The 25,915-nt window shown below is 44.8% G+C and overlaps 1 protein-coding gene across 2 annotated transcripts in view; it reads left to right on the top strand.

Moving 5' to 3' along the window:
* Positions 1 to 25,915, top strand: part of LYRM4 (LYR motif containing 4) — a 129,292-nt gene that overhangs the window by 61,142 nt on the left and 42,235 nt on the right. The window lies entirely within an intron of this gene.

Genomic DNA, 25,915 nt, shown 5'->3' with positions numbered 1-25,915 from the left:
GCACTGGTTCATTTAGCCTTCCAACCAACACTATGAAGTGAGGAAACTACAGTTTAGAGCAGTCGATTAACATGCCCGCTGTCACCCTTACAAGTAAGGAAGGCAGGATTCACACTCAGAGAGCCTAGCTCTTAAGCACCAGTTGGAATGATTTTCAGTATCATATGTTAAGATGAAGGGGAACAGAAAACACAACCAAGAAGCTCCTTGTGATTTACTAGTTAGATAACTTGGGGTGTTCTCTGTTTTTCTTTACTTTTTTTTCAAAATTTACATTGATTTACTGGTCTTTTTTTTTTTTTTTTTTAAAGAGCTCCTGACTTATTTATTTATTTACTTTATTTTTTTTTTTTGGCTGTGTTGGGTCTTTGTTTCTATGCGAGGGCTTTCTCCAGTTGCTGCAAGCGGGGGCCACTCTTCATCGCGGTGCGCGGGCCTCTCACTATCGCGGCCTCTCTTGTTGCGGGGCACAGGCTCCAGAAGCGCAGGCTCAGTAGTTGTGGCTCACGGGCCTAGTTGCTCCACGGCATGTGGGATCTTCCCAGACCAGGGCTCGAACCCGTGTCCCCTGCATTGGCAGGCAATTCTCAACCACTGCGCCACCAGGGAAGCCCCTGGTCATTTTTTTTTTTTTAATTTAATTAATTAATTAATTAATTTTTGGCTGTCTTGGGTCTTCGTTTCTGTGTGAGGGCTTTCTCTAGTTGCGGCAAGTGGGGGCCACTCTTCATCGCGGTGCGCGGGCCTGTCACTATCGTGGCCTCTCTTGTTGCGGAGCACAGGCTCCAGACGCGCAGGCTCAGTAATTGTGGCTCACGGGCTTAGTTACTCCGTGGCATGTGGGATCTTCCCAGACGAGGGCTCGAACCCGTGTCCCCTGCATTGGCAGGCAGATTCTCAACCACTGCGCCACCAGGGAAGCCCCTGGTCATTTTTTAATCAAGGTAATACATTCTCAAGATAAAAAACTTAAAGGCAGAAAGAAAGTTGTTCTCCTCACCCTCCTCTCCTGGCTCTGAATCTCACTTTCCACAGTCAGATTCCTACGTGGCCTTCCAGAAATCCCCTGTGCAGTTAGAGGTAGAGTGTGTGTGGACGTGGACATGCATGTATGCACTCTTTTTTATTCAACACAGATGACGTTACACTGTAAATACTCCTTGATAGCCTCTTTTTTCCCACTTAACACAATATAGCTTATAAAATACACTGTCACATATCAGAACACGTTTTTCTTTTTTAACAGCTGAATAGTATTCCACAATATGGATATGTTGTCATTTAACTAACTGGTTCCTTGCTGGTGGGCACTGACATTGATCTCAGCTTTTTGCCATTATGAACGGGGCAGGAGTGGACATCCTGGCACCTGTGTCTTTGTTTAGGTTAAAGTCAGAGGGTGTGAGCGTTGCAAATGTAGACCTGCATCCCCACGCTGCCGAGCAGCTCACCATCCCGGAGCCCTGTCCTCACCCTCACCCTTCAGCCCTGAGAATATCAAACACGTTCAGTTTTAGCAACCCAGTTTGTGAAAGATGGTATCTCTTTAGTTATGGGTCAAGCTAAGGATATTTTATGTATATTAGCCGTGTGTTTTTCTCTTCTATATTAATCACTGTTTTATTATTTCTTGTATTTGTCACAAGTATATTTTCCTCAATATCATTTATTTTTTAGCCTTGTTTACCACTTTTTTTATACAGAAGATTTTAATTTTTGTATCATTACATTCTATTTCATTGCCTTTGAATTTTATATCATGCTAAAGTCCCAATCCAAGATTTTTTAAATTCTCTTATATTTTCTTCTGGTGCTTTTATAGATGCTTTTTTATGTTTAATTCTTGATGCACTTAGAATTTATCTTGGCATAGGAACAGACTTTGTCCAAAATGATAACCCCTTATCCCAGTGCCGTTTATTGAATAAGTAGACGGTTTTGTCTTCATGGAACTTACCAGGCCAGAAAACCCTCGCCTCCCTCCTTTTACCTCATAAAGAAGCAGTTACCGGTTCCACTTTGGCTCAGGCCCGGTTTCCTCCTCTGGAGCCGTGCCGACCCTGCTGCTTCAGGCGTCCCCTGAACCTCCTAGAACCTCCTAGAACCTCCCCTCCCTCTCCCCTTAAGACACTCCAGCCTCCCACCTCCAGAACACCCTTGACTTCCTCGCTCCCACCAGCTCTTCCCCTTCCTTCTGCGGGTCCCTTGCTCTCACGGCTCCACCTGCCCCCCACCCCCCACCGGGCTGGATCCCAGCACGGCTGGAGCGGCTCACGCAGAGCCCCAGGTTCCTCACTGCCAGGAGCCCCTGGCCCGCCCGCATCCCGGCCTCTCAGCAGCATCTGACCAACCTGAGTGGCGCTCCTCGGGTGCTCCCGCACGGCGTCCATCCCCGCCCCCGCCCCCCTCCCGTCCTGTGCTTCTGGCCCAGCCACCCTCTCTGGCCCTCCACCTCGGTCCCTCGAGAACAGGCCGCACTCTTCTGAGGATCGCGTCTCAGGTGTGTCTCCAGTCGTTACGTCCCACCTGAGCACGGACGGTGAAAGCAAGGGAGGCTGCCCTGAGCCGCAGCCGCTGCTGACCAGCCTGTGGTCCGTAGGAGGCCCCTCCCGTCTCCCAGCCTCCACGTGGCTCTGTCTCCTGCTGGACCCTGGGTTTTCATGGGCAGAGACTAGATACTAGCGTATTTCGCATTAGACTAGATTTTGCCTTTTTGAGGGCCCTCTTTGTGTCAAGTATTAGACTGTGGCCTTAAGCTCATCTCTGACAACGGAGGTGTGTGTTTGTATTCATTTTTTATTTCGACCCAGAGCTATTTGAAACCAAAACCCACCCCTTCCCAGTAAATGTTGGTATGTCTCCAGAAGCTCAGACTATCTGAAAGACAAACGGTGTTCTAGGGAAACACCCTTTGTGGCCATTTTAGGTGCCCGGGCCCTTTCCCTCCACCAGGCCTGCTCCCTGGCTCAGTCAGCTCCTCTGTGCCAGACTTTCCTGGGACTTAGGAACTCAGGGGTGATCGGACAGACAGCCCCAAGGAGCTGGTGTAGGAGACTGTTGTAAAGAGGGGACACATGGCAGGAGGGGCAGGGAGGGGCAAGGCTCCCAGAAGCACCAGCCAAGGAGCAGGTGGGAGCTGCCCGGTGAAGGAGGGCCCCTCGTGCTGAGAGGGGGGCTTCAGAGGTGAGCCCTGCACTTGGGCTTTGTTCTGAGGGAGGGGCCCTTGGAGGTTTAGCTGGAGCTGGGGCACGACCACAGTTCTTCTTTGGTGCTTGGCAGCTCCCTGCTTCTCTGCCGATATCTGCGCTGATCCTCTGTTTATTTATTGCCCTTTGGAAGCACCTGGGGAGCAAAGGCTGCTTCTTTACCACGAGAACTTAAACAGGGCCTGGTCCACAGCAGATGCCCAGCAGGGTTTGGTGTGTGAATGAGTGTGTTAGAATGCAGGGAATATGACCAAAGGGTCTCCTTTTCCTTAAAAAAAAAAGCATGAACTCAGGAGTTATTTATATGTTTATTTTCTTTAGAGAACCAGATCCATTTTCCAAACACCAGATGGCTTAAATTAGCTTATTAAAATGGTAATAAGGTTGATCTTTATAAAATATAAGCAAGTCCTTTCTGTTTTTGTGGGGTTTTTACGGCATCTCCACAGAGTGAAATCAAGCCTTAATAGAAGCATGAACACCAGGTTGTTTAATATCTATTGCCTTCTAAAGGGGAAAAATAAAAATAAAGCTTTCTTTCCTTTAAAGAGAAAAGGAAAGAGGGGAGACTCTCCAGTTATAATTTTGAACCCCTTTATGATGAACTGACATGCCACTCACCATTTGTATCCTGCTTTAGTTTTTGGAATTTGTTTATCTTAATACGCAGCACCTATAATGTGGACATTTAAGAATATACATGAAGAAGCATTTGTCTTCAATGCAGACCTGTCTGAGACAAGAAAATGGACTAGATTACCCCCTTAGTACCTTCTATAAAAGCTTTTGATACATAAGTAAATAAGACTTTTGGTTCTTATTATTCTTAACCACTCAAGCAGAGCTTTAAATAAGATCCAGGCTTTCTTATTTAGTTGCCAGATTTGTTTTCCTGCCTCTTCTGTTTATTTCTTCTCACAGAGTCAAAAGATGAGAAATGACCACTTCTAACCACATACTTAATTTAGTGGCTCTGAAGGGGGGAGAGAGAAGTGAGCTCTGATGTGCAACTCGGCACAGGAGACTATACAGGCTTAGCAGTTACTCAGCCTAGGCATATTCTCCAGAAACTTCAGCAACCAGGATCTCTTAGGATTATTATATTGGTACATATTGATCCCTTTTGATGGAAAACCTTTCTTTGCTATATAATGGTTCCAAATATAATAATAATAACAACAAGAATAATAATAATCACTACCATTTGTTCTGTTTCTTATATGCCTCTGTAGCCTGTTTTCACTAAGGTTAAAAAGGAATGATGCATGCCACCCAGAGCTGCAGACCCCGCAGTTAAGCATTTAGGATTCCTGCCCAAGGGCAGATGAGATTGCTGTGCAGGGGTGGAAAGCACAGGGAGCCTCTCATCGGTAACGTCACAGGAAAGGGCGGAAACTACACAGCAGCATATTTTATTTTCTCTTTCCTGCAGCCATTAGCCCATAAGCTCTGGATTACCAGATAGAGACCCAATTCCTAGACACCTTCCTAAAAGTCAGTGTACACCAGCTGTGGGTTATCTTTTTCCACGCGGAGACTAAGCCAGGGAGAAAGACAGAGAGGAAGAGAAGCCTTTAATACTGAACTAACATGCGTCCCAGGCACTTGCCCTTCAAGTCTAAGATTTATGCTTTCATTATAGTTTCTGCAACTGTGTGTGGCAAATGCTAGGTTATAAAAATAAAGCATACGTGCAGACTAAATCCTTTTACAATAAAAATCTCTCTGTAACATGAAATATTCACCACTCTCAGGTGATGGCCTCCTTGAGAATTGATGCATTTCAACTAAAGAGTATAGAAGGTCCACTGATGTCGAGCAAAATGCGATCTGACTAGTAATTTAAGGTGTTACAGGGCCACACTGGTAACTGTGCTCTACACACAATTGAAAGAGGAACCTAAACTGAGACTTAAACGGGGCCACATCTCTGAAATACGCATGCTCAGCTTGTAGTTATGAGCACCTCGACGTCCTAGGCAGACCTGCGGCTCCAAACCACCGTCAGGGCGACAGAGACGGGCGTGGCGAGCCTCCGAAGTGCCGGTTGCCGTTTGATATCCAGGGGCTTACGGCCATGGACGAGTGTATCCCCAAGTTAGAGCTTGCTTCAGTAATCTTATACACGCAGTCATTGAAACTTGAGAATGGATTTTTGCTAAACATTTAAGCATTGATTAAAAGCTTAATTATATTTCCTCAACCAATTTAAAAACCAGTTACTAATCTCATATAGTGGCTTCTCTTCAACTCTTCAAACACCTTAAGAAGTAGCTAAAACAACACAAAAATCGTCATTACAAAACCAGTTACTACATTTACACCTAAACCTATTCTAAAATGTAAACAGTTTTGGTTTAACTCAAGTCTTCATTATTTCTACACAGCATCCTAGGGTTTCAGAATGTCACATTAATTAATACCTTTCTCAGTTTTAATAGTAAAAAGAATACCTGAGGTTACAGGACCTGATGCCTGGTCAGAGCACTGGTCACCAATCTGAGCTGCCCTGTTGTGGGTAAAGTTCACTTGTGTCTTCAGTGTGACTGTGTGTGTATGTGTTTCTCTGTTGCTTTGTTCAGTGGGAATGCTGTTAGCAACAGGGAACCAAGAGGACCCACGTGAAGAAAGAAATGTTCTCTTGGAGATGCCAGCATCCTATCTTCTAGGTATGTCCAGCAAACAGGTGAAAATGCAGACCTAGAGCTCAGAGGCCACTTGGGGCAGGAGGCCTAAGTTTGGAAGGCACCTGATAAGAGGTGAAACCCTGAGACTGGGCCATGTTGCCTAGAGGGAGCGAGCAGAGAGACAAGAGACCAGGAGGAGCATTCAGAAGAGTTTCAGGGCGTGCTGTGCGCCTGTGTCCGGTACTTAGAGCTCAGCAGGAGGCCTTCTGGGAAGAGGCGGGCGGGAGGCCATTTGTAACTCCAAGGGCAGCCTCATGGGAGAGAACGGAATCAGCAGAGCGAGCTAGTGGTCCAGAGGCAGAGGCACCAGATGCAGAAGAGAAGATTGGTGGTAAAGGGCAGGAGGAAACGAGCAACTGTTTGAGAATCTGGAGAACAGGAAGACAGGTCCATCTGGGTTTTTCTGTGAGGATGTAAAGATTTTATTATGTTTGTTGACTAGGAAGAGGGAACCAGTGCAAAAGAAATAATCAAATACACAATAAAGAGTAGAAAGAACTGAATGGAGCAAGGTCCTAGAGCAACGAGGGGAAAGCGTGTTTTCCTGAAGGAGCCTCAGATACTGCTGGAGAAGCAGGGAGAATAGAATAGATCAAAAGACGTGCAGGACAATCTGAGGCAAAGAAGGAGAAGTCAAAGAAGCTCATATTTTCTTTTTCCTACTTTGCTATTCATCTTTCAACCTGGTTTGTGTTTGGGGCTATAACAAAATAATTATGTAATGACATATCAACAATTTCTTTTATACTTTTGTTTTTCTTAGCATGAAAATTCATTCATCTTACATGGCCCTGATTCTTTCAAAAAATTTAAAGAGCAAAACGTTGTGTAAAGTTTGGATTATAGGATCAAGATGTATTGCTTGAGAACAGAAAAGTTGAGAAGGTTTTGTTGCAGTAGACGTAGAGAACATGAGGGGATTTGTAAAGAATGGGTACAAGGATAATTGTGCAACAGAGAGGACAAATCTAAAATCGAATAACACACTTCAGGAGCAGAAAGGGAAAGAGAGGTTGGTGCCATCTTCCCCAGGCTGGGCTTGGCAAGGAGGATGCAGCAGCGGAAGTCAGGTGAAGCAAGGGTACCCGTGCCGGCATCACTGCGGTGACTGGTCACCAGGCTCCATCTGGGCAGAGCAGCCCTGAGGTTGGAAGGGCAGCTGGGCCGTGAGAATGGGAGGGACCGATCGACAGGAGACTGCACTGAAGAAGAAGAGCAAGCGCAGGGGTGATAGGTGGAGAAGAGCAGAAGAATGGGGCCTGAATCAGGGTCTGGGGCTTGGAGATGTCAGTGAGATGCTAAGGGTGGGGGATGTTAGGGAGACAGTGAGTCATTAGATTTGAGGATGATGTGGATAAGCCAGGGTGATATCACAGATGCTGAAAAGCCTACAAATGCTGGCAGAGGAACAAGTGGACCGGGGAACTGAGCTGGGTACCAAAGGCAGCAGTGGAAGGCAGTCAGTACACAACAGCCTCAAGTTTGGGAAGAAGTCGCACTGTCACCGTGTACACCTGCTCTGCCGTACACGGTGCCACAGAGGACGTGGAGCGAGCAGGTGCTGTAAACTTCACAAGGATCCAGAGGTTCCACAGGGGCCTCGGGGACTACGGACTCTTCAGAGGCATCGGTAACCGTCTCCTGGAAGACGCTACTCAATCATCATTTGCGGTTTTATGTTGAGACTTAGCTTGTTTGTTTCTACCTGCGAACCTGTGATGTGTGGCTGGTAGTAAAGGAAACTGATTAGCCTATGTGGCTGGCATAATAAGACTGCATCTGGCATAGTCACATCTCCTGTGATTAAGCACAGTAAGAAATTAATGGTACACAGAGCCATAGCCAAAAGCAGGCTGTACACACGATGGGGCAAGTTATTATAAAATTCACCTTGTATGGCTGTTCGTCAAAAAATTTAAACATAGCATTACTAGGACTTCCCTGGTGGCGCAGTGGCTGGGAATCTGCCTGCCAGCGCAGGGGACACGGGTTCGAGCCCTGGTCCGGGAAGATCCCACATGCCGCGGAGCAACTAAGCCCGTGGGCCACAACTACTGAGCCCACGTGTCACAACTACTGAAGCCCTCACGCCTAGAGCCCGTGCTCCGCAGCAAGAGAAGCCACCGCGATGAGAGGCCTGCGCACCACAACGAAGAGCAGCCCCCGCTCGCCGCAGCTAGAGAAAGCCCACGCGCGACAACAAAAACCCAACGCAGCCATAAATTAATTAATTAATTTTAAAAAAAGAAAAGACAAGGTTCTTAGCCAAAAAAAAAAAAAATACAACATAGCTTTACCATATGATCCAGCATTTCCATTTCTGGTTATATGCCCAAAGGAATTGAAAGCAGAGTCTTAAAGAGATATTTATCCCATGCTCATAGCAACATTATTCACAATAGCCAAAAGGTGGAAACAACACACATGTCAATTGATGGATAAATGGATAAACAAAATATGGTTTAAACAGTGGAAAATTATTTGGCATTCGAAAGGAATGGCATTCTGACACATGCCGTAACGTGGCTGAACCTTGAAGGCCTTGTCGAGATGAGATAAGCCAAGCACAAAAGGACAGCTCCCATATGATTCCACTTATACGAGGTGTCCAGAGTAGTCAAATTTGTAGACACAGAAGTAGAAGGATGGTTGCCAGGAGAAGGGGAGTTAGTGTTTAACGGGTGCAGAGTTTCAGTTTGGGAAGATGGAAAGTTCTGGAGAGGATGGAGGTGGTGGCTGTAGAACAGTGTGAGTGCACTTCGCGCCCCTGAACTGGACACATAAAGTTTAAATGGTAAATTTTATGTATAACCACAATTTTATAAAAATGTAATAAATTCTTCTCGATGTATAAATGATAAATTTTACGTATGTTTCATCACAGCAAAGGTAAAAGCAACTTAGACCCTGACTTTGAGTTACTGAGGGGTTTTTGTCCCCTTTCTTTTCAGTTGTGCATTGAATTCTCAGTGAGAAAAAAAGAAGAGCAGGATCTATGTATCATTTTTAAATCTTTTCAAGAATATATAACCGTGTACGGGTGTATGTGTGTGTGTCCACAAATGCAAATACATGCTTTATTCTGCTTCCAAACAGCAAATTTGAGCTGCCAGTAAACTCCCTTCCTTAAAAGGAACTCACCTTATGTGAACTCTTCATAGCAGGGAGGTATAACCAGAGAAAACTGTTTTAACGCCACCCATTTTATTCATTTCTTCTCCTGTTTCTCTTTGGGTCAGAAAAGCTAACGTATGCAAAAAGTCCCCTAAAGCCATGACACTATATAAGTGAAAGGCACCAAACAATGGGCGCTGGTCTTCCAGCCTCCCCACTGGGATCGAGGCCTGACGCCCCCAGGACAGGCGAGAGAGGACCGGGGCAGAGGCGGCAGCCTCATCCTGTCTTCTGTTCGGAGGAACACTTTGAAAAGGAAGCCTTCATTTAAACTAACACCTTTTCATCACTTTGGTGATCTTTTCTCTTTTTCCTGCTCTGGATCTTAGGCGTCCCTGCACAGCCCTGGTCGGAGCGACATCCCACTTCATCCCAAAAACAGGCCAACTCTGCACACGAGGCAGCAGTGCGGTCCCATCATCCTCGACAACTCTGCAGAGACGTAGCTTCCGGCCCCAGCTGCTCCTGGTAGCTTTGCTGCGCCCACGCACAGCTTGGGGAAAGCCAGTGTCCTTTGGGGGCTGTAGAGTAGGCATGATGGGCCAGCTGACCCAGGGCTCCTTTCCATCACCAAAACTACCTGTTTCCCGAGCCTGGCCTGCACTCACACCCCTCTGTAACCTGTCTGCTCCTCTGTTAGAGTCTTGGCCACACTTCCTGGGTGACAGCAACGCGTGTTTTTATTTTATGTTGCACTCAGCGTTCCAAGGAAAGACGAGGGATGAAGGGAAGTAGATATTGATCTAAATTTAAGCTAAATCTTCAGTTGGTTGAAGGGTTTCCCTCAGCAAGCCATGACTTTCATAAGGATTGCCAGCAGATCTCATACATTCTCAGTTGACCACTTGTTTGGGGATGTTTGGGTGTGTGTTTTGGGAAGTGTGTGTGCGTTGTAGGCAGGGGGAGAATTCCTCACAGCCCTGCTCTCAGAAGAACTGAACCCGTGTGGACAGGGTCAAGTTTTCATGTGTTATCTATATACATGTGTCCTAACAGGATGTGCTGGTGCCTCTTTTTCCAAGGGGGTTACATAAGCAGCATCAGCAGAGGCTATGGTGCAAGATGTGGAAATACAGGTGTTTAGGACACATTAGACAGGCAGAGCCCTGGAGAGCACAACAGTGAGAAGGTGACTGCAGCAGAACGTCTGAGTAGAATTAGCTGAGCACAAATAATGTCTGTAGCCCCTTTGGTGCTGTTAGACACTGGAGTGGGTCACTGGCTGTCTTTATGGTAGTTTAAAATGGTACCCTGTGTCTGTTATGGACTGAATGTGTATGTCCCTACCAAAATTCGTATGTGGAAACCCCTAATCCCAATGCAGTGATATTAGGTGGGGTCTTTGGGAGGCAATTAGGATTAGATGAGGTTGTAAGGGTGGAGCCCTCGTGAATGTGATTAGCGCCCTTATAAGGGTTCCGAGAGAGTTTGCTTCCTCTCTCTGCTCTCTGCCATGTAAGGGCACAGAGAGGGGTCTGCACTCTGCAGCCTGCAAGAGGACCCCCACCAGAGCCCCACTCTGCTGGCACCTGACCTCAGGCTTCCAGCCTCCAGAACTATGAGAAGTAAGTATCTGTTGTTAGAAGCCACCCAGTCTGTGGTGTTCTGTGAAAGCAGCCCAGTGGACTAAGATAGTGTCCATGGCAGTTAAGAGGCTCTGAAGGTCACTGACAGGACCACTTCTACTCGATGTAGAATGCAGCTTGCTTTGAGGTGCCCATCCCTGTCATTTCACAGGAACTACATAAAATCTCTTCTGTACATGATCTTTTAAAAAACAACCCTTTTTTCTGATTTTCAACTTCTTTATTTTGGCTGCATTGGGTCTTCATTGCAGCGCACAGGGATACTCTTCGTTGCAGTGCGTGGGCTTCTCATTGCGGTGGCTTCTCTTGTTGCGGAGCATGGGCTCTAGGCACGCAGGCTCAGTAGTTGTGGCTCGTGGGCTCTAGAGCGTAGGCTCAGTAGTTGTGGCGCATGGGCTTAGTTGCTCTGCGGCATGTGGGATCTTCCCGGACCAGGGGTTGAACCCATGTCGCCTGTGTTGGCAGATGGATCCTTAACCACTGCAACACCAGGGAAGTCCCTGATTTTCACCTTCTTTGGGTTTTACTGAAATTAATGTTGGGATTAAATTTGTTTTAGGGTTTTCTTCTCATTCTGAAGTGATCGATAGTAATGCTGAAAGTGAATTCATTCGTTTACTTTTCCCTTTTGGAAGTCATCAGAGAAGGGAATTACTTAATTTCAGCCGTTAAAAGGATAATTTGATTCACTAAGGGTGTGTGTACTTTACTATACATGTTATACATCAGGTTTAAAAAAAGAAATTCTAGATAGGTCAGCTTTGGAATTCATTCATTTGGATTAAATGTAAATTATTTAAATAAATTAAATATAGCACATTCAGTGAAGAATGCCGGATGTAGAGGGAGGCCGGGCTTCAGCCCTGATCGGGTTCAGGACACTGCACAGGGCCCCGCCGTCCGCTTCCGGCCCATTCGCGGTGGTGCTTATCCTCAGCACCGTGTGCCGGCATTGCTCCTTTCTTAGCTGATCCAGGTTGTCTGTTAATGCCATCCCATCATTGCATTTCTTCAGTCCTGCATTCCATGGGCGTTAGGGAAGATGGCTTACACCAGCACGTTAGTACTGCCGCAGGAAGACGCAAACCAGAGGAAGAACAGGGTTGTGCCTTCCTGGCTCTGCCTAGACTGGTGCTTTGCTTCGGACTGAGATGTAGAGAAACAGCAAGGATGTGGAACAGGAAGCCAGGATGGAAAGGCGAAGTGTTTGCCAGTCCCTTTTACAACACCATGGATTGCCAAACTGTGAAGTCTGTCCATATTTAAATGTCCATTTTTTTTTTGCGGGGGGGGGATGGTTTTGATAGATGGAGAGTGTTAGAGATCCACTTTTTTTAATAGTTAGTTGCGCCATGTGAACTCTTAGTTGCGGCATGCGTGTGGGATCTAGTTCCCTGATCAGGGATCAAACCCGGGCCCCCTGGATTGGGAGCACAGAGTCTTAACCACTGCACCACCAGAGCAGTCCCTGAATGTCCATTTAAGAAACATCAATACAAATGATTTTTGTTTTTCATTCCACACACACTCTTCTGCAGAAAAGAAAGAATTTACTTTTAGAAGCTTGGTTTTTCAAAGAAGCTGTGCTTCAAAATCTCGAGCAGTGATTTTTAAGAACCATAGGAGAGTTCTACATCCAAGTGTTACTCTTCAAATTATTCGCCTTGAAGGGCCTGTTTACTCCAATAAGCTTCCTTTTCAGAATCGCCTTCAGTTTTACTTTCTAAGGCACATAAGAAAATTGAGTAGTATCTTGGCCTTTTTCTTCATTCTTGACTCTGAATCACTTTTAACTGTTTCCAAAAGGTAAATCTACCCTCAAAGGATAAAACTTTGCCAACAAAGACAGTATGCAAAAGAATGTAGAGTTATTCAATAAATGTTGAGCACCTACTGTTGCCAGGTGCTCTGCTAGACACCAGGGATAAAAGATGGACAGACACTTTGTCCTTGCTGTCAAGCTGTTGATCATCTTAGGGGAAGACAGACTCTCTCAAAAACAATTAACTACACAGTGAAAAGTGGTGATGTGTGTAGGTCTAGCAGGAGCCCCAGGAGAGGAGTGGCCTTCAGAAGAGTTTCGAACAAAGACACCATCCAGGAATGCATTATCATCTCCCAAAATGACAGTCGTAAGGAAGCTGTGAGGTCTACTGTGTGTCTGGAAAACTGTCTTCATTTCCTAATTATCACTTCTCATCTCTCTACAAATGCACTTGACCTGGCGTATTTGCAATAATAGGAAACAGACACTGCTACCGTGTGATAACCTGTCCTTTAGCCCCACAAACTGGTCAAAGAAGATAAGTTACAGCATCTTATGGCTCTAGTTGGATTTTATATTTTTGTTAGTCATTTAAATAACCTGGTGCCATAAGGACATATTTGACAGCTATGGTTAAAATGATTGAAGAAAATGCTTAAAAAAATATTCCTCAAGTCAGAACAGTAGGACGGAAACAGCATGCCATAGCAAGACAACACAGGAGTGTGGGCCTAGAGGTAAATTAAGCAAGCATCCTTCACTCGGATGATAATTGTGTTGGCACCAGAGCGCTTGTGTATCACTGAATCATGCTCTTAAAGAGGCAGTTGGTACTTAAAAAGAAATCATCTTGGAGAACAGGACAAGGCTTTTCTGGTCGGGTGATTTAGTTCCAAGCAAGGACATGCTTTACTAGGAAAACTTCTTTCTGAGCTCCTTAAGAATAATCAACTGTGCCATATAAGGAAAGCCATAAGAAGGTATATTCACTAGCAGAGAAATGTAAAGTTGAAAAATTTCTAAACTCATCTGTGATTTTTGTTTTCTGCCCAAATTAACATTTCAGTAGTGGTCACACCAGTCAAGCGCACAGCTCTCTAAATGTACAAAGAAATGGAGATCGCGGTGGTCCTCCTTCAGTCATCAAATTAGCACTTTTCCGTATTTCTCCTTCATGTTGCCATTCTCAAGTTTTACACACATTTATGGCATTTACACAGTAGGGGATATTTAAGATATTTTCAAAGAGCCAACAACTCTAAACAAAATGAGTGCTACTGAAATATGTCCTTTACCACGTTAAAGAAGCATATTCCTGTGTACAGCCCTGCTTATATGTAACTATGTGATGGGCAGCTTGGGAAAATAAACAGGAGGTTTCAGGCATAATCCCTCTGCCTCTGTACCTCTGTAGATAAAATTGTATTCTCCCACTCTCAGAAATCTGAGATTCATATTCACCAAACCTTTGAACCACTGTGAAATAGGTGATCAGCTGACATCATCCTTGTTTTCAAGATGAAGATGGAAGCCTCATTTTCAAACGAAGTCCGTCAGATCATAGCATAAGCAAACGCCTTTTGGTGCTTTAGCCCTCAGGCACAGAGCAGCCAAGAATTATTTCCAAACCGCCCTGCTTAGAGTGGAGACTGAAAACTGCCCGGTTAACCTCCTTCCCATTGGTTCCTGAGCAGGAGAGGACTAGACGGCAGACCGCTGAGGATCCAATTTGAAACTCTTGGATGAGGCTTAGAACCCAGCAGAGGCTAACAGATAGTATAGCATTCGTAGCACAAAAGAAGCGATTGCAAAGATTTTCTTAGTATTCCACAGGCCCTGTTCTCACAGTCTATCACTGCCACCGAAACTTAACCATGTAAACCAACCACCATTTTGATTATACTCACGGCTCCTGTGGATCAGGAATTCTGATGGTGCGCAGTGGAAGTGGCTTGTCTGATTCGTGATGTCGGCCTCAGTTGGGAAGACTGAAACTGCTGGGGATGGCACAGTTGGCTGGAGTTGGAGCCACCTGGAGGCTTCTCGCAGGTCTGGTGCCTAGGCTGGGACCAGCCATGACCCTTAAACAGAACAGCTACACGTGGCCAGGCTCCCTGACATCATGGCAGCCTCAGACTTCTTACACTGTGCTCAGAACTGCAGAGGACGGTGCTCCGGAGGACAGGACACAGCTGCGAGGCATCTTAGGGCCTTGCCTCCAAATTCCCGTAGCCTCCCTTCTGCCAGATTCCACTGGTCAAAGCAGCCATAAGTTCAGATTCTAGGGATGGGGACATAGCCCCCCCACCACCACCAATTCTCAATGGGAGGAGTGTCACAAAATTGGTGGCAGTATTTTAAAACAACCCCAGGCCCCTTCTCCTTAGAATTGCAACAGCCCTTTGTCCTGGAATCCTCAGAAGAATTATGTTACAATTCGATTATGATTGGATTCTAATTATATTCTCAGACTTTGCTCCCCACCATCCAGTTCCAGGACAAGGGCTTGGGGCTCCACCTACGTCTCATTACCTCTGAAATCACCGGGTCAGTCAGGAAAGAGAAGGGTGCAGAGGCACATGGAAAGCATTCACCTGGCGGGCCCCGGGGCTGGCTGGGAAGCTTGTACATGTTAAGGGACAGCTGTTAGTTCCAACTGAAGGTAGGAATGAAGTCTTTGTATTTTCAGATCTTCCCATTTTAATGTGAAATTGGATTTTTAAATGTTGGTGCACGTTGTTTTAAACACATGCTGTGGGCCCACCAAGCACATTTACTGGCTGCATCGAATTTTTGACCTGGATCCTCCAGGCTTGTGCTCCTGTCTGCGCTGGCTCTGAACCCCTCTCATGAAGGCCCAGGACTCATGGAACAAGGCAATATTGAAGATTGCACGTTTGTGCTGACACGCAGAAGTCTCCACACTGGGTTCTGGGATGCCCCTCCTTCAGATACTACGAACTTTGAATAGTAGTTGCAGAACCTCTAGCTGAGAATCTAGGTTTTTCTCAGTATGTGGAAGGCGTCCTTCTCTGTCTGCAGTCAGCGGTACCTGGCCGCATCCTAGTGCATTGATTATATGCGTGATATACATAAGCCCCGTTGGCTAAGGAGCAGACCTTTAACGCTTAGCTGGATAAAACTGAAGGAGGGGGATTGGCTTGTATTTTATATTCTCAGCTCTTCTCAGTATTTGTTAGAATTTAAACTTGTCCTAAGCATGTTATCTGTTTGAAATAGAGGCAGGAAAAATACATATTTATGTATATGTCCTTCATTTTAGTATTTGGGACCTTACAATTACGAGTTATTACTATAAAGACAAAATTAAAAGTATAGGAAAATAGAAAGACCAAGAAGAGATTTAAGGAATCTCAAGCTAAAGCTTTATTTTTCTTTCAGCCTTCCTTGAACTAATCATTGGCTGAGTTTATAAATAACCCCCTCCCACCGAGAAGAAATGTCCTACTGGCACCAGCCAAACAGGATGAAGCACACTGAATGATCTTCATTTTCGTTTTTGTAACTTAGGTCTTAGTGAAAACTTTCCTGTGCAGTATCAGCCTCTCGGGTTCTATTCATTATCACCTCTGGGGGAAGCCAGGAGTGGGGAGAGATGGATATATGCCTCATTTTAACCACAATAATTGATTTTAAGGGTGACACTATCCTTAGTACCTTAGATGCCCTGGAGGAGATGAGATTAGTTGTTTTTCTCTTGGTGGTGGTGAAATTTTAATGATTTTTTTCAATATGCGGTAGAGCTTTCATTCTTCACGGTAAAGATGCATTGTAAGATCTAAACACAGGCAGCTGCTTGTGGGAGACTATTTATTTCTCCTTTATCCTACCTTTAAAAAAAAAGAGAGAGAGAGAGAAATCAAGAATATTTCCAGAGAATCTCCTCTGGAAAACCTCAGGTCTGACAGTAGAGAACTGAGGGGGAGGGGCTTTGTCCAGATGGTGTCCTGGGTCACGGTTCTCTTCTTACAGAACCCTGGAAGTGGTCACCCGGCCTTCCTCCGTGGCCCCCACGTGCCCCACCTTGGAATAGGTCCTTCAGTCTGTAGCTTCACGTACTTCACAGGCCTCCTTACTCTACAGCACCCAGGCCTGCCAGGATCTGCCCGCCACCTCTAGGACACCTTCCTGTTGAAAGAGACTCTGGAAGCAGGCTGCTGTGTCTTGAAAGCTGGTTCGTTGCTTTAAGATATACCTCTTCATCAGATGAATTTCTCTTTTGCATACATATTTAAACATGAGCCGCGCACTAAGAAAAACTAACCATAGAAGGTGACTAGCCCATAATAAGCACTCAGTGAAGAGTAAGTTTGTAAATTAAAAGAAGCTTAAAATATGGCGTGATATATTATTGAAGGAAAGGATTGCAATTATAAACATCACATTTAACTCTCTAAAGTGCAGCGCCTGTGATGCAGCTAGTTGTTCTTGTTCTGTGACTGATTCAAACTTGTGACCCATTAGCCCTGCACATCTTGGGTACGTACCTGCATGTGCTGCCACACAGGCTGGAACTTTGGGCAGCTCGAGGGGTAGCCTAAGAGGATCTTGCAGACAGAAGGTTCCAGTTCCTTGAGCAATGCCCAGAGCACGGCTCCATGTAGAGCGTGTGACAGTGTTGCTACGCCTGACTGCTGTGTCATATTTAAAAACGTGTGATGGCACAGAGCACAAGAAATTGCATTATGTCTCTGGCAAATTCATGTTGAAAGAAAGGACAGATGGTTGAAAACAGCCGTAAAATATTCTATTACATGTCTGTGAAAATCATTAGACAGTAGTTAAAGAGATGTTATTAATGGATCAGATTCACTTGGGGAGTCGTGTTTCTGTAATGCACATTAAAGCAATGTTGCTTCTGGTGGTATTTTTAATGTAATCAGGGCCAAAGACAAACATGTCTTCCTGTGTAATTAGAAAATGGATTTATCGACAATTAAGGAGCTGCTGTGCAGCTCGGCTCCACATCATCTGGGAGGTTATTGTTTTAATCTCCTACCACCAAGGAGGAAAACGTAACAGTGCTACAGCCCCGAAGGTCACAGAAACAATGCCATATTGTTTTTTGGTTTTTTTTTTGTTTTTTTTTTTTTTAATTTATTTTATTTATTTATTTATTTATGGCTGTGTTGGGTCTTCGTTTCTGTGCGAGGGCTTTCTCTAGTTGCGGCGAGCGGGGGCCACTCCTCATCGTGGTGCGCGGGCCTCTCACTGTCGCGGCCTCTCTTGTTGCGGAGCACAAGCTCCAGACGCGCAGGCTCAGTAGTTGTGGCTCACGGGCCCAGTTGCTCCGCGGCATGTGGGATCTTCCCAGACCAGGGCTCGAACCCGTGTCCCCTGCATCGGCAGGCGGATTCTCAACCACTGCGCCACCAGGGAAGCCCTGCCATATTGTTTTATTGATATATTCGGAGGAGATGGGGAAGAGGTCCAATTATTATTTCTGAAAATCATCGCCCATTTTTAAAAACCCATAGATAACTAACCAATTTGTGAACTATGAATGAATAATTTGAACCTCCCAAGTGCTTCAACATGTCCTTTAGAATTAGCACAAACGTCAGCATTTGGACTTTGTGAGCATGAGAATGATTCTGGTGTCCGTTTTATGGCTGAGTCACAAACAGCGTATCTATAAGATGATGGGGAGCCCTTTAGGCCAGGTGTAGCCACGTGATGTGGTCCCCACTCTGCAGAGCGGAACATGCAGCCCTGTGGGTCCATATGTCAGAATCACAGGTTGATCAGTGCTTGGGGAGTGAGGCTTTCCTTAGGGCATCTCACATTGCACAACAGGATGGGGCAGTGAAATGAATCCAGCAACAAAACAAAAGGACTGGAGGAGTTCAAAGAGCTGGGATCCTTGTTCTCAAGGGTCCAGGGCCTCCTGTCACTCAGAGTGTCTGCAAATGCGCTCTCCTCTGCTCTTTCTTTTCCTGGGCTTTCTGAACTTGCCTCCCTTCAGACTATGCTCCTCCCCACAGGAGCAGCCTGCGTTTCAGCCTGCTTTCCCAGAACATGGGAGAGCAGGGGTTTGTAGCACGTTTTCACTTGTTACCTTTTACATCAGCTGCCAACCTGTGGCTTCCAGGTAGGCCTGTAATCACATAGTTGGTGGGTTGCCAGAACCCTCTGGGGAGTGGGCGAGAGTTCCTTCCTGCAGCCCGTGAGCTCACGGTGCGTGGGTCAGGAGTACCTTTCCTATAGTATTCGACCTGGAACTACGGATGCTGGCAGCAGTCCTGGCAATGTCCCCACATGGCTGCGGGGGCCTCACAGGTAGATTTGTGCACTTGTTCCAATGGCATGGTGATTTTTGTGTCCCGGACTAGAAACTGATAACCTCTAAGTAGGCTTCCCCCCATGTTACTGTAAGGAAAGGACACACAGCTCTCTTCTTTTTGGTGATACAGCAGAATGAGGGTAGAATTATAAATGAAGAATGAAAGTGGGATCAGTTGAACTCAGATGCAACTGTGACCACTTAATCACTTGAGATAATTTTTAATTACTTATGCAAATATATGTGAGATTGAATCCAGATGTCAAATAAATATTCAGTTATCAAAAAAAAAAAATCATCCCCCAACAAAGTAAAGCCCAGGACCACGTGGCTTCTCTGGTGAATTTTACCAAACATTTAAAGAAGAATTAACGCCAGTCCTTCTCAAACTCTTCCCAAAATTTGAAGAAGACAGAACACTCCCAAACTCATTTTATAAGACCAGTATTACCCTGATACCAATGCCAGATGAGGACACTATAAGAAAATAAAACTACAGAGACTTCTCTGGTGGTCCAGTGGCTAAGACTCTGCGCTTCCAATGTAGGGGGCCCAGGTTCAATCCCTGGTCAGTGAAAAGGATCCCCACATGCCGCAACAAAGATCCCACGTTCCACAACTGATAAGTAAATATTAAAAAAAAAAAAAACTACAGACTAATATCCCTGATGAATATAAATGCAAAAATTCTCTGTAAAATACTAGCAAACCAAATTCAGCACATTAAAAGGATCATTCACCGTGATCAAGTGGGATTTAATCCAAGGATGCAGAGATGGTTCACCATATGCAAATCAATCAATGTGATACATCACATTAACAGAATGAAAGAAAAAAAATCATATGATCGACTCCCAGCTCGGTGTCTCTTCGCTCTGCCGTCACGGAATTGCCCCGGAGCCCGAGGGGAGGGCAGCCTCACTGAGGCTGCCGGCTCTGGAGGGGCCCCGGCGGCCGAAGCTGCGACAGTCCTGGGGACCGCGGGCCGGTTGTTTCAGCAAGTAACTTAAAGCCAAAATGGAACAACAAGGAGGTTTGTGCCTGAGATCATGTTGATGTGAAACCAGGGATGGCCACCTTGTACCAGGGAGAGGAGAAGATGGCGGAAGAGGAAGACGCGGAGATCACCTTCCTCCCCACAGATACATCAGAAATACATCTACACGTGGAACTGCTCCTATAGAACACCCACTGAATGCTGGCAGAAGACGTCAGACCTCCCAAAAGGCAAGAAACTCCCCATGTACCTGGGTAGGGCAAAAGAAAAAAGAAAACACAAAGATGAAGAATAGGGACAGGCCCTGTGCCAGTGGGAGGGAGCCGTGAAGGAGGAAAGGTTTCCACACACTAGGAGCCCCTTCGCGGGCGGAGACTGCGGGTGGCGGAGGGGGGAAGCTTCGGAGCCACGGAGGAGAGCGCAGCCACAGGGGTGCGGAGGGCAAAGCGGAGAGATTCCCGCACGGAGGATCGGTGCCGAGCAGCACTCACCAGCCCGAGAGGCTTGTCTGCTCACCCGCCGGGGCGGGCGGGGGGCTGGGAGCTGAGGCTCGGGCTGCGGTCGGATCGCAGGGAGAGCACTGGGGTTGGCGGCGTGAACACAGCCTGAAGGGGCTAGTGCGCCACGGCTAGCCGGGAGGGAGTCCGGGAAAAAGACTGGAGCTGCCGAAGAGGCAAGAGACCATTGTTTCGGGGTGCGCGAGGAGAGGGGATTCAGAGCGCCGCCTAAACGAGCTCCAGAGACGGGCGCGAGCCGCGGCTATCAGCACGGACCCCAGAGGTGGGCACGAGCCGCGGCTATCAGTGCGGACCCCAGAGACGGGCATGAGACGCTAAGGCTGCTGCTGCCGCCACCAAGAAGCCTGTGTGCGAGCACAGGTCACTCTCCACACCGCCCCTCCTGGGAGCCTGTGCCGCCCGCCACGGCCAGGGTCCTGTGATCCGGTGACAACTTCCCCGGGAGAACGCACTGCGTGCCTCAGGCTGCTGCAACGTCACGACGCCTCTGCCGCCGCAGACTCGCCCCGCCTCCTCCGTATCGCTCCCTCCCCGCGGCCTGGGTGAGCCAGAGTCCCCGAAGCAGCTGCTCCTTTAACCCCGTCCTGTGTGAGCGAAGAACAGATGCCCTCAGGCGACCTACACGCAGAGGCGGGGCCACATCCAAAGCTGAACCCTGGGAGCTGTGCGAACAAAGAAGAGAAAGGGAAACACCTCCCAGCAGCCTCAGGAGCAGCGGATTAAAGCTCCACAAACAACTTGATGTGCCTGCATCTGTGGAATACCTGAATAGACAACGAATCATCCCAAATTGAGGAGGTGGACTTTGGGAGCAAGATATATTATTTTTTCCCCTTTTCCTCTTTTTGTGAGTGTGTATGTGTATGCTTCTGGGTGAGATTTTGTCTGTATAGCTTTGCTTTCACCATTTGTCCTAGGGTTCTGTCCGTCCGTTTTGTTTTTTTTTTTTTTTTTTTTTACTTAAAAAAATTTTTTTTCTTAATATTTTTTATTTTAATTTTATTTTATATTACTTTATTTTATTTTATTTTATCCTCTTTCTTTCTTTCTATTTTTTCTCCCTTTTACTCTGAGCCGTGTGGATGAAAGGCTCTTGGTGCTCCAGCCAGGCATCAGGGCTGTGCCTCTGAGGTGGGAGAACCAACTTCAGGACACGGTCCACAAGAGACCTCCCAGCTCCACGTAATACCAAACGGCGAAAATCTTCCAGAGATCTCCATCTCAACACCAAGACCCAGCTTCACTCAATGACCAGCAAGCTACAGTGCTGGACACCCTATGCCAAACAACTAGCAAGACAGGAACACAGCCCCATCCATTAGCACAGAGGCTGCCTAAAATCATAATAAGGCCAGAGACACCCCAAAACACACCACCAGACGTGGACCTGCCCACCAGAAAGACAAGATCCAGCCTCATCCACCAGAACACAGGCACTAGTCCCCTCCACCAGGAAGCCTACACAACCCACTGAACCAACCTTAGCCACTGGGGACAGACACCAAAAACAACGGGAACTACGAACCTGCAGCCTGTGAAGAGGAGACCCCAAGCACAGTAAGATAAGCAAAATGAGAAGACAGAAAAACACACAACAGATGAAGCAGCAGGGTCAAAACACACCAGACCTAACAAATGAAGAGGAAATAGGCAGTCTACCTGAAAAAGAATTCAGAATAATGATAGTAAAGATGATCCAAAATCTTGGAAATAGAATAGACAAAATGCAAGAAACATTTAACAAGGACCTAGAAGACCTAAAGAGGAACCAAGCAACGATGAGCAACACAATAAATGAAATTAAAAATTCTCTAGAAGGGATCAATAGCAGAATAACTGAGGCAGAAGAACAGATAAGTGACCTGGAAGATAAAAGAGTGGAAATAACTACTGCAGAGCAGAATAAAGAAAATAGACTGAAAAGAACTGAGGACAGTCTCAGAGACCTCTGGGACAACATTAAATGCACCAACGTTCGAATTATAGGGGGTCCCAGACAAAGAAGAGAAAAAGAAAGGGACTGAGAAAATATTTGAAGAGATTATTGTTGAAAACTGCCCTAATATGGGAAAGGAAATAGTTAATCAAGTCCTGGAAGCACAGAGAGTCCCATACAGGATAAATCCAAGGAGAAACATGCCAAGACACATATTAATCAAACTATCAAAAATTAAATATAAAGAAAACATATTAAAAGCAGCAAGGGAAAAACAACAAATAACACACAAGGGAATCCCCACAAGGTTAACAGCTGATCTTTCAGCAGAAACTCTGCAAGCCAGAAGGGAGTGACAGGACATATTTAAAGTGATGAAGGAGAAAAACCTACAACCAAGATTACTCTACGCAGCAAGGATCTCATTCAGATTTGATGGAGAAATTAAAACCTTTACAGACAAGCAAAAGCTGAGAGAGTTCAGCACCACCAAACCAGCTTTACAACAAATGCTAAAGGAACTTCTCTAGGCAAGAAACACAAGAGAAGGAAAACACCTACAATAACAAACCCAAAACATTTAAGAAAATGGGAATAGGAACATACATATCGATAATTACCTTAAATGTAAATGGATTAAATGCTCCCACCAAAAGACACAGACTGGCTGAATGGATACAAAAACAAGACCCGTATATATGCTGTCTACAAGAGACCCACTTCAGACCTAGGGACACATACAGACTGAAAGTGAGGGGATAGAAAAAGATAATTCCATGCAAATGGAAATCAAAAGAAAGCTGGAGTAGCAATTCTCATATCAGACAAAATAGACTTTAAAATAAAGACTATTACAAGAGACAAAGAAAGACACTACATAATGATCAAGGGATCGATCCAAGAAGAAGATATAACAATTGTAAATATTTATGCACCCAACATAGGAACACCTCAATACATAAGGCAAATACTAACAGCCATAAAAGGGGAAATCGACAGTAACACAATCATAGTAGGGGACTTTAACACCCCACTTTCACCAATGGACAGATCATCCAAAATGAAAATAAATAAGGAAACACAAGCTTTAAATGATACATTAAACAAGATGGACTTAATTGATATTTATAGGACATTCCACCCAAAAACAACAGAATACACATTTTTCTCAAGTGCTCATGGAACATTCTCCAGGATAGATCATATCTTGGGTCACAAATCAAGCCTTGGTAAATTTAAGAAAATTGAAATGGTATCAAGTATCTTTTCCGACCACAACGCTATGAGACTGGATATCAATTACAGGAAAAGATCTGTAAAAAATACAAACACATGGAGGCTACACAATACACTACTTAATAACGAAGTGATCACTGAAGAAATCAAAGGGGAAATAAAAATATACCTAGAAACAAATGACAATGGAGACACGACGACCCAAAACCTATGGGATGCAGCAAAAGCAGTTCTAAGAGGGAAGTTTATAGCAATACAATCCTACTTTAAGAAACAGGAAACATCTCAAATAAACAACCTAACCCTGCACCTAAAGCAATTAGAGAAAGAAGAACAAAAAACCCCCAAAGTTAGCAGAAGGAAAGAAATCATAAAGATCAGATCAGAAATAAATGAAAAAGAAATGAAGGAAACGATAGCAAAGATCAGTAAAACTAAAAACTGGTTCTTTGAGAAGATAAACAAAATTGATAAACCATTAGCCAGACTCATCAAGAGAAAAAGGGAGAAGAAGACTCAAATCAATAGAATTAGAAATGAAAAAGGAGAAGTAACCACTGACACTGCAGAAATACAAACGATCATGAGAGATTACTACAAGCAACTCTATGCCAATAAAATGGACAACCTGGAAGAAATGGACAAATTCTTAGAAATACACAACCTGCCGAGACTGAACCAGGAAGAAATAGAAAATATGAACAGACCAATCACAAGCACTGAAATTGAAACTGTGATTAAAAATCTTCCAACAAACAAAAGCCCAGGACCAGATGGCTTCACAGGCGAATTCTATCAAAATTTAGAGAAGAGCTAACACCTATCCTTCTCAAACTCTTCCAAAATATTGCAGAGGGAGGAACACTCCCCAGCTCATTCTACGAGGCCACCATCACCCTGATACCAAAACCAGACAAAGATGTCACAAAGAAAGAAAACTACAGGTCAATATCACTGATGAACATAGATGCAAAAATCCTCAACAAAATACTAGCAAACAGAATCCAATAGCACATTAAAAGGATCATACACCATGATCAAGTGGGGTTTATTCCAGGAATGCAAGGATTCTTCAATATACGCAAATCAATCAACGTGATACACCATATTAACAAATTGAAGGAGAAAAACCATATGATCATTTCAATAGATGCAGAGAAAGCTTTCGACAAAATTCAACACCCATTTATGATAAAAGCCCTGCAGAAAGTAGGCATAGAGGGAACTTTCCTCAACATAATAAAGGCCATACATGACAAACCCACAGCCAACATTGTCCTCAATGGTGAAAAACTGAAACCATTTCCACTAAGATCAGGAACCAGACAAGGCTGCCCACTCTCACCACTATTATTCAACATAGTTTTGGAAGTTTTAGCCACAGCAATCAGAGAAGAAAAAGAAATAAAAGGAATCCAAATCAGAAAAGAAAAAGTAAAGCTGTCGCTGTTTGCAGATGACATGATACTACACATAGAGAATCCTAAAGATGCTACCAGAAAACTACTAGAGCTAATCAATGAATTTGGTAAAGTAGCAGGATACAAAATTAATGCACAGAAATCTCTTGCATCCTTATACACTAAAGAAAGGAAAAAAGAAAGAAAGATAAAAATACCCAAAAGTACTGCATTTAAACTGACTTCCAAATTTGAAAGCTTCTGTAGAGCATTTCCCTTTTCTTGTTCTAGTTTTTTTTTTTTTAAGGTGAAGGAGATTAAGAGGTACAAACCTCCAGTAATAGAATAAATAAGCCATGGGGATATGATACACAGCATAAGAAATATGGTGAATAATTTTTAAGAACTTTGTATGGTGACAGATGGTTACTAGACTTTCCGTGGTGATCATTTCACAATACATGCAAATGCCAAATCACTGTGTAGTATACCTGACACTAACATAATATTGTATGTCAACAATATTTTAGTTTAAAGAAAAAAGAACTCCCTTTAGATTATTGGTCATATAAATGCCGTGGGAGTGGGGAGGGGCGAACAAGGGAGGGGGAATTATTCAAAAGTGAAGCAGTTTTTAGGTGAAAAACTCCAATTATATATTCCTTTTAAAATAATTTTTGTTAAAACATGTATGTATGTATATAAACTGTCCAATGTTGTCATAAGAGTACAGCTGAGTGTGTTTTTATCAACTGAAGACATCCTGTACTCAGAGCGCAACCAATGAGAGCGTATTACCAGCACTCCAGAAGCCCCTCATATTTCCTTGCAGTCACCACATCCCAGCAAGGATAACCACTATCCTGACTCCTCACGTGGATTGGTTTTCCTGCTTTTATACTCTCTGTAATGGAATCTAGCTACTCTTGCTCAAACTCTTGTTTGAGATCTGTTCATATTGTTGCATTCTGGTATGGATGGTTCCTCCTCCAGGCTTGTATATTTTTTCATTTGTGAAGACACCACCATATATATTTATCCTTTCTTTTTTTCTTTTTTTTTTAAAGATTAGTGACTCATTGACAGAATTTTTTTTTTAATACAGT

This window comes from Balaenoptera musculus, chromosome 11 (assembly GCF_009873245.2).
Source record: "Balaenoptera musculus isolate JJ_BM4_2016_0621 chromosome 11, mBalMus1.pri.v3, whole genome shotgun sequence".
Taxonomy (NCBI): domain Eukaryota; kingdom Metazoa; phylum Chordata; class Mammalia; order Artiodactyla; family Balaenopteridae; genus Balaenoptera; species Balaenoptera musculus.
The sequence above is the reverse complement of the archived record's forward strand: the minus strand, read 5'-3'. Positions and strand labels throughout refer to the sequence as shown.